We start from the raw sequence: 9,609 nt of genomic DNA, 5'->3' as shown, positions 1-9,609 counted from the left end.
TCTAAGCAAGAGGTGGCAGTTCTTACTTCGTAACCTTCAATGATGATTTACAAGCAATTTTATAAATTCAAGGATTTTAAGAATGAAGTAGACTTACAATTTGGAAACAATATCAAAGCTCTTTGATTAGATCGAGGATAACACCTAAGTACATAATTCACACAGTTGATGCAGGTTAATGGTATTCTGACTCAGCTAACTCCTATGTATACTCCACAAATGAGATGTGTCAGAGAGAAGACATCATACCTTGTTGGACATGGTATGATCTAAGATGAGCTACTCAAAATTACCAATTTTCCTTTTGGGATAAGTGTTTGGAGTCGTAGCATATATATATAGAGGATATTACCTCGCAAATAGGAGACTTTTACTTCATATCATATATGGAAAGAAAGGAAACCCAACTTTGTGTACATTAGAGTTTGGGGGTGTCAGGCCTATGTGAATATGCATGAACTATTGGTTAGAATTAAGAATTGAGATATGCAAATTTGTAGGATACCCAAAAGAAACCCTTAGTTACTATTTTTATACTCATCTCGAACAAACAGTATTTTTTTTTGAAGAGGGACATCTTCCTAGAGGATGTGTATTGTGTACAACAAGATAATGGAGATAAAGTAGTCTTGGAAGAAATTCCAAGCTATAACATGAACAAGTTCAAGTACATACACAAGAGCCACATAAGTCATATTTTCCTTGTTCTCCAGCTTTTATTTTCTTAATTCTTCTTCTCAACTTTGCGCTTCTCTGTAATTTTTTCTCACCCATTATAGTCCCCCTAGTAAGAGATGTTTGAATGATCATCCATAAGTTACATGCATTTGCTTAAGACTTTGGGGATATCTTGACCAGTTCATTTTAAGTTCCATCGAAAAAATTATAAAAACATGTACTCACACAAAAAATCTACATAGTGATGATTACACAAAAAAAACGTGACGAATGATGATTAAGGAGAAAAGAAAAAAGGGAGGTGGGAAGGTTATCAGATAGGAGAGAAGAGGATGATTAATGTAGCAAATGGAAGATAGGAGGATGTGCTCATAACAAGTGTTAATGGAAGGATGATATACATAAGGATGTGAAGGGAAGGTGATTCTGTAAGATTCTGGATAGAAAGATGGGATTGAGAATACAGTCAAAATAAGGGTTGAGATTTTAGCTCATGAAGAACGACAAAAATGAATCATTATGACGGGTTCAGATGCAATTACAATAGGAGAATCAGATTTGAATAAATAACATACTGAATATAAACTAATAATGATGAAGAATAAAAGACAAGGACCACAAAAAATTGTTGATACAAGATAGCCTCCCCACTTGTCTTTTTACTCTCCTCAATTACCCAAGATATGAAAAAACCCTTGATGCATCTTCAATATTGACTCTCCTTCAATCCGCCTATTCAAATGTGAAACATCTTCACATACAGTTTTGACATCATTTGGCACCTCATCTTATAGATCTTAAAGCGTGAATGGAAAGAGGACATAAAGAATAATGTTCACTCTAAACTTCATTTCAAATTACCTTCTGAATTTGTACATATCAATCCTTCAAATTGGATTAATCCTGCAAGATAATTTAACTAAAATTTCTCTCACTTTATTGCCATCACCTCCACACGGTCATGTTTAGTATTTTTTTCCTGAGCCTTTCCGAAATAAGATAGTGAAAATTTTGATTAACTGAGTCAATATGTGTGTGTGTGGATGCATCATTGATGAACCCAACATGCCCCATAAAAATATGCACATCGTAAGAACATTTTTGCATTCGTTTATTCATTGAAACTTCATTATGGTATTAAATCTCATTTCATGCATATATCAAATATTTTGATTTATAGATCAGTTTTTGGTATAACTTTTTTATCAATTTAACTAGTGCAGTTATTCTCATAAAAGTGTATCTTACATTATTAATTTCAAATGGATGAATTATATGTTGGAGTGTAACTAGTATGTTATTTTTAGGATTGAAGTAAAATAAAAAAAAGAGAAAAAATTTTGTATGTTTTAACAACCAAGTACAAGTAGTTGAGCCATCTACGACAACACAAACCAGCCAAAGATGGATGAGCATAGAGTGCTCAAGCACACCCGCACCGAGCGAACACCAGCCCAAGGACCCAACCCTTGGCAAGTGATGGAAATATATGTGGCCGGAAAGCCAATCACACATTCCACATTTCGTTCAATGTTCATTGATACAACATATTCATTATAGTGCACGTGTGATGCTTATAATGAAGTCCATGAATACATGATCGGACTTGGTGAATTATGATGAGATCCTAATACAGAGATCACTAGTCTTTAAGCATGTATTTTAAATATTCCTATTTGAAGGATACGCGAGAAGGACATCAAAGTATCTTGATAGAATAGCACTATCTAGCCTCACTCCTATGATAAATAGTGGTCCTGTAGCCATTAGTGTGGAGACACTAAGGATAAATAGTGGGTTTTCTCTTTAGTGGAAAGAGTTCACTCAATTAATCTGTATGAATCCCTAAATGGTATTATACCTAACTGTCAATCAAGTTGATTCACGTCATAGTTGTGTAAGTGGTCCTTAGACCTGAGACACCAAAGACGTCTTGTGGATGGATGGTTGTACTTTGACTATGGCCAACGAGTCTCTAATCATGGGATTCTAAACGGTCTTAGTTCGGCTACATCAAGAAGTTCACAAAGACAATTGAGTGGTCAAGATTGGATCATCCACGCTCGGTATAAGAGGTGATAGCTCAAGGAAGACAATGTGATGAAGTCCTTGGCTAAGGCAGTGAAATATCGGAGAAGAGTTCTACGATGATTTTCGAATGCATTAGTACTAACTTAAATGACCGATTAGGGTTTGACAGTCGACCATACCCTAAGTCCTCCAAGGAGCCTCAAGTGGTTAAGGGATTATACATACACGATAACCGATGATGAACAAGTTCCATGAGTGAGTCGATACACACTCCTTTGTATCTTTTAGAACACGAGGTGTAGCTTGGCACCCCACCTGTCGACGACTCGACCTATAGATTGGGTTAAATCAATCTAACGTTAATTAATCTATATGATGATATAGTTAAATAATTTGTAAGGCCAATAAAGGTTATTGGGCAGATGGAGTCTAACTAGACTGATACACGGGCCTAAAGGGTCACACGCGAATGGTCTTTTGGATGTCGAAAGATATACTTAAGTTTTGGGTGGTTTTATGAAAAATACTCATTAAGTATAAATAGGGGAAGGCCCTGAACGAAATTCACCTAGGCCAGAATTGTTCAGGGGTCTTTCCCCTTCTTCTCCCTTCTCCCCACAACCCCTATCCATGCCCGATGCGATCGGGACGGCGTAATGACGACAGTGGAGGTAGAACTAGGCTCGTCAACAAGAAGGAGGAATTTCACCGTGCCGAGGATCATGTGCATATGTCTAGAGGCTGCACACTTGAGCAGCTTGACTCGTCTCACTCTGGGATCCAAGAAATCATGGATGCGATCCGTGCAAAGGTACATTGTTTCAATAGTTTTTATGATGCCGTTCAAATTGTTCAAGTCTTCCGCTGCAAATTGTTTTGATTTATTCATCCACGTCAAGGCCTCTAGAACCCAACAGCAAGTCCCGTCAAGCCCACTAAGGTCTACATACAAAGGCCAAAATATAATGCAGTCTAACCCATGACGGCATGCCGAGGGGGAATGGATAATTTAACTCAGTAGAAGAACATGCGTGAAATTTTAAATAGTAATTCATTTTCAAAATCTCTCCATCTAAGATTAACCTTTTTCCATCTCCCTAATTTTAGGCAGGCGGGGCCAACAAGGATGATAGATGAATCGCAACCCAACGGGTTGCGATCTTTACAAAATTAGAGGAAATGATGATGGGCCTTGAGCCAACCCAGCACCAGTCATGTGTCATTATGGCCCTATTTTTAAGATTTAATCTTATCCATCTAATCACCTTAAGAAGATTAGACAATGTGATTTAAGACTCACCCTTGTTCCCTTTTTGCAGATTTGTTATTCGTCATGGGCCATCAACAAGGATGGTGGGCCACCATACAAACCAATAAGAAGGTCACTTGCTGGCAAGTTGGCTGATGGGGAAGCTGACTAGGTAAAGAGGGGTACAACGTAAAGAGATGAGTCGACGACTGAAAATTAATCGTAGCTACTGGACCCCTCCAATGGAAATCAGATGGCTGAGGATAAACCTGTTGTCTCCAACCCCCGCCATCATTCTCATTGGCCGACTCGTGGGATCAAATGATGTGGGCCATTGACTAATCCAATGGCCTGGAAGAGCTGTTGGATCAAGGGCCAATTGATGGATGACTGAGATAGCTTCTCTCTTGGCCTTTTAATATGAATTTTGAAGCATAATTTGGACTCCTCTTCGCACAAAAGAGGGGATGGCGAGGACACTTTTAGAGAGCTGGAGAGCTAGAGGATGGGTCGTGACACTTATCTATCAGCTTGATGAGTTTAAGGAAGATCAAGGAAGCCGAGGAACATAACAGAATCACACCAGCATGGAGGAAAAGAACAAAAATGGGCACCAAAGTAAGAGATTTCCAATCATCATTCCCATTCCTGCTCTTTAAATCATGGCATCCTGTGAGTTCAAAACCACTTCTGAATGTTCCTCAATTAGGTTTAACATCTTGGTTTGAACTTAGATAACCATAGTTTGCAGTAGGAACCAAGATTTCTACTGAATTGATGTAGCTATGTCTTTGAGGCATTTTATCAAACACCTACTGAGAAATGATGAATTTATTTGATTGCATCTCAATTTTCTCATATTTAAAAAACATAAAAAAACACCCAGTATGTATATAAATGTGTAGACAGCATTCTATCATTATAAACTAACTATTGACCATACAATATTATAAATATTTACCTCTTAATTCCAGTTGTTATCTTCTATTTCTCTCTCCCTCTATATCTAATTAAGTAAACCTCTCTAAAAATAATCAAAATATATTCACCTGTTATTTATATAATCTAAAATCCTATGATATATACATACATACCATTATCTAGCTAATTAATATACACATTATCAAATATTCACCTCACATCTTTATCGATAATCACCTCACATAATTGACATAAATATAAGTAAAAAATCATTTTCAGTAATATTTTTATCCATTTTCTTCTTCACTCTTCCGAAAACAGAATTCCCTACTCAGTACCTACCCGAATGTTAATATCTATACTTACTAAAACTAACGCATGGCCTACTATTAACTATAATAAATAATCTTACTTATTGCATCACTTGTCAGTGATAGTATCCTTACAAAGCTCTCTTCACCCTATTACTCTTATATATTAATTGAAAACCAAAAAACAACTCTTCCATCACCTATCTCGCTACCTTTATTTGACATAATATTAAAATCCTATTTCCTTAATATCTCCAATATCTATAAAAGTACTAATTTACTAATAAATGTGATAATTAATACTTAGCCTTATAAACGTCTTAATTCTACCTTCCTTATTTCTTTCTAACTCTCACTGGTTATTTCCACACTCTAATTACTTATGATCCACCCTTTGATTCTATTCACTTTTACTACTTTATTTTTAATTGTATTCTATTATATAACTAAGTTCTTTTATTATCCATATTATCCCCTATCCTAACTCAAACATTAGAACTATCTTTAAAGGCAAGTCCCTGTGGACGCAACCTAACACCTACTAGTCATATTTGAGTGAGTTATCTAAAGTTACGTAAGTATTTGATTTATTCAAATTAAATTTACAGTGACACCAAAATTAACACCACAATTTGCCTCCATCAATCACCTCAGGCCGCATCAGAATGCTTTTTCTCTTTTTATCCCAATCATGGCATTACACATATGTGCCACGTGTAACAACCATAGCTTTAGACTTTTCAACTATCGATTAAAGCTAATAATGAATGAAGAAAAAAAGACTGCGTAGTCATGGACTTCATTGTAGGCATCACACTAGAATAATAATGAATAAATATTTCTTTCAATGAACATAAATAAAACATGGTGGTGTGATTGGATTGATGGCCACGTAATATCCATCAGCTCCATTAGTCAAATTTATTTCAGACATAAATCTTAAAGTAGAAATTTTAATATATAAATCCATTTAATGAGAAATTCATTAGATAGATGTTCCTTGCAATTTTAGTATACAATGCAAGACCTACTGATTGAAGAAGAAACAAAGCTTCACCAATCATGGAGCTAGGTTTCCAAAGGAAGTGTTAACCCTAGTATTAAATGAAATTTAATATTATCATTTATTTTTATTGGTCTTGTTATTTATTTTTAAGGCCTTGGTACAATAGTCAGTCCATAATGGCATAGTGAGAAAAGTGAGGGGCTCTAGGGAAAATATATTAACTAAGATATGATTAAAAAATATCATGAGCCTATATGAAAATATAGTGGCCATATTTATATGCTAAATTTATTTAGACATAACTACATATATCAATTAGATAGTAACTGTTTTATGAATCACCAGGCCACCCTGTTCTCAGCTTTTTTTACAATGTACTATACGTCATTACTGGCTCAATGAAAACACTTTTTAGCAAATAAAATGAATTTTCAAATGAGGAACTGCATTTAATCAAAAGAGCTTTTGCTTCATTAAACATAAGGTATCTAATCCATAAAATTCCACCTTTTATTAGATACCCCGATCAAATTTCAATGAATACTTGCCATTATTCAGATCTGTGTCTTTTGTATCACATAAGAAAGTGAATCTTCGCATGAAGGCCATTAACAGAGTTCAATGATTCTATGTCTTTTGATTAATTTAACATAGATTTTGATGATATAGTCAAGAAATAAAATTTTTAAATGGTTATTTTTTCTTGGACAATAACATGGAGAATGTGTATACATGATAAATGAATTGTTCTACATCTATATAAAAAAATTATTGTGACTGCCTACATCGATTTTATAGAAAGTCTAGATGGAATAAGGATTATAAAAGTATTTGTCACAAGATATATCTAGTGCCACATCAGTGCCTTCCTATGATCACATCACTTCGCATGCTGCACATGAGCTCTCCTCTTTCAGTGATTAACCAAAATGAACTGTGCTACATGACATCAAATTAAAAATTAGAGTTTCTTCTTTCACCAAGGAAAGAAAATGGATATTATATACTGTAATATAAAAAATTAGAGCTTTATTCAACATTTGTCTTCACAAAGACCTTTCCTTCAAAAAACTGTAGAATGCAATGTTTATAGTGCAAAACTCGTAACACAAATGACACTGCGTAATTTTTTTTCCCTCAAGTTCTGCGCATGGTGTGACAATGGGTGACAAAGTTCTGACTAGTATGGACTTGATTAATCTAACATGCCCATGTGTAACTAGGGATTGTCAGACGTCATCCGTCACGTCACACGTCACCGTGATGGTCACGTGATGGATGACATGACGGTGACGGTGACGAAATGCAATGGCCGTGATGGTGACGGTGACGCGTGATCGGCTGTGCCTGACGGTGACGTGACAGTGACAGGATAGCCCAGATGCGTGACATGACGAAAGGTTCATCACGGATGACATTCATGACAGAAATTTAATACTTTTTATTATGAATTCAGGGACAAAAAAGGACATAAATTTTATTGTTTTATTAAATACATTTCAATAATTAATTTGTTGCAGGGGAAATGTGTATAAATTTTTTAAAAAATAAGGATTTTGTGACACATTCTTTAATAGAATTGAAGAATTGTGTATGGATTAAAAATTCATAATTACATTTGAATAATAGGAATTATTAATATAATAATTTGATAAATTAATATATTGATGGAAAAGTGAAGGATTGTGTGACTTATGGTTTAATCTGTTGTGATAATCAAAGTAATGCTGGAAAATTGGGAATATAAATAATTTAATAATTATGTTCTTGATTGAAAATTTTAATACTTAGTGAGTTTTTTTTAAATAGTATAATAATTAATTGTATGAGTGTGAAATTTTGAAATTAATAATTAATTTGTTGGCAGAAAAGTTAACGAGCTTAAAAACTCGTATAAATACTATTATATGATGGATCAAGATAAAGGGTATTATGTAAGCAATAACATGACAAGATGTGGAGTATGACGGCGAGGACTCGGTTAACAGTGATTATGGATAATGGAGATGATGCCGTGAGAATATAAGTAATTACTTAAAAATATCAAATAGAAGGGCATATACGAGATCACAAAATTAGGTAAACTAGGGGAAAAGGGTAGGATTATAAAATATTGGATACTTTTTGCTCTTCAATTAAGATAAGGTACTGTCTATCAAGTATCAAGGAATCAAAAAGTTATTTATATGAACCGTGTAAATCAAATTTTATAAAGTTTAAATGAATCCACGAGTAGGAAATTATCCACCAAAATCTGAACTTATATTTTAAATTTTAAATGCAGAAGTTAAATGAAATAGAGAGAAAGAATTTCTTAATATGAACTTTGTTTAAGGATATCTAAAAGATAATTGGAATTTTATAGATTTTGGTCAAATTGTCCAGAAATATTCAGAACTGCAATGTATGCCCAAATTCGGCTGGAAATGGAAAAAAATTGTAGAGTGGAAACGGGATTATTTTAAATTTAATCAGTATATAATCAAAATTTTGAAGGGGAAAATTAGTGTGAAGTTGAAGGACAAGATGAAAGAGTGTTTTTTTAAAATTGTGGATATTTCTATCTCTCCGTCACGCATTGCTAGCGGAATTAGGAATGCTGATTTGATTGGCTATTGATGTTCTCCTTTCTTTCTCCACTTATGGGAGCCAAGCGAAGTCCTTTCTTTCTCCACTTATTGCTTGGCACCAGCAGTTAACATAACTCAAAAATGTCAAAATGTTCAAAATTTAAAAAATAAACAGTTTACCGCCGTTTGTGATACTGATTTCAGGGCCAAAAGGGCAACATGTCGCGGAAGTCTGTCAACATTTCCCACTCTTCATGTGAGATTTTCATGTCCTTATATGTCACTGACATGAGTCGTAACACCATAAAGTCCACGACTTCTCACTTTTCCAACGCGGCATGCAACATGTCATGCGTACTGTTCCACCGCATTGGGCAGTCTAATGGAAGTTGGTTGTGATTCTTCTACTTATCGTTGCACGTCTTTGCATACTGTTATCGTCATTGTGTTGATGCTCGGATGCTTGTCACTAATTGTCGAAGACGGGCAATCGCGTCCCCCAGAATGAGGCCACTATCATGATTGACCATTTGTGCATGATTTGTCGTAGCCTCCCGCATGGCTTCCAAATCGTCTGTATCGGCGTCGTAATCCGGTTCATATGATACATCTGCTACACTGCTGTCAACAGTCCTAGGCGGAGGTGTGGTCACCGATACATGTAATGACTGCAACGCAGCCTGGACGATGATGTTCAACATGTGGGCAGCACAAGGGACATGTCGGTCCTCTTTGAAACAGTCATTAATCGGCTTAAGTTCATTTGCGAGCAGTGCTATCATCCACCCATTACTTGATGCATTGTCCGTAGTGATAGATGCAACCTGCATGTTAAAAACGTTA

Source organism: Wolffia australiana, chromosome 19 (assembly GCF_029677425.1).
Source record: "Wolffia australiana isolate 7733 chromosome 19, ASM2967742v1".
Lineage (NCBI taxonomy): Eukaryota > Viridiplantae > Streptophyta > Magnoliopsida > Alismatales > Araceae > Wolffia > Wolffia australiana.
The sequence above is the reverse complement of the archived record's forward strand: the minus strand, read 5'-3'. Positions refer to the sequence as shown.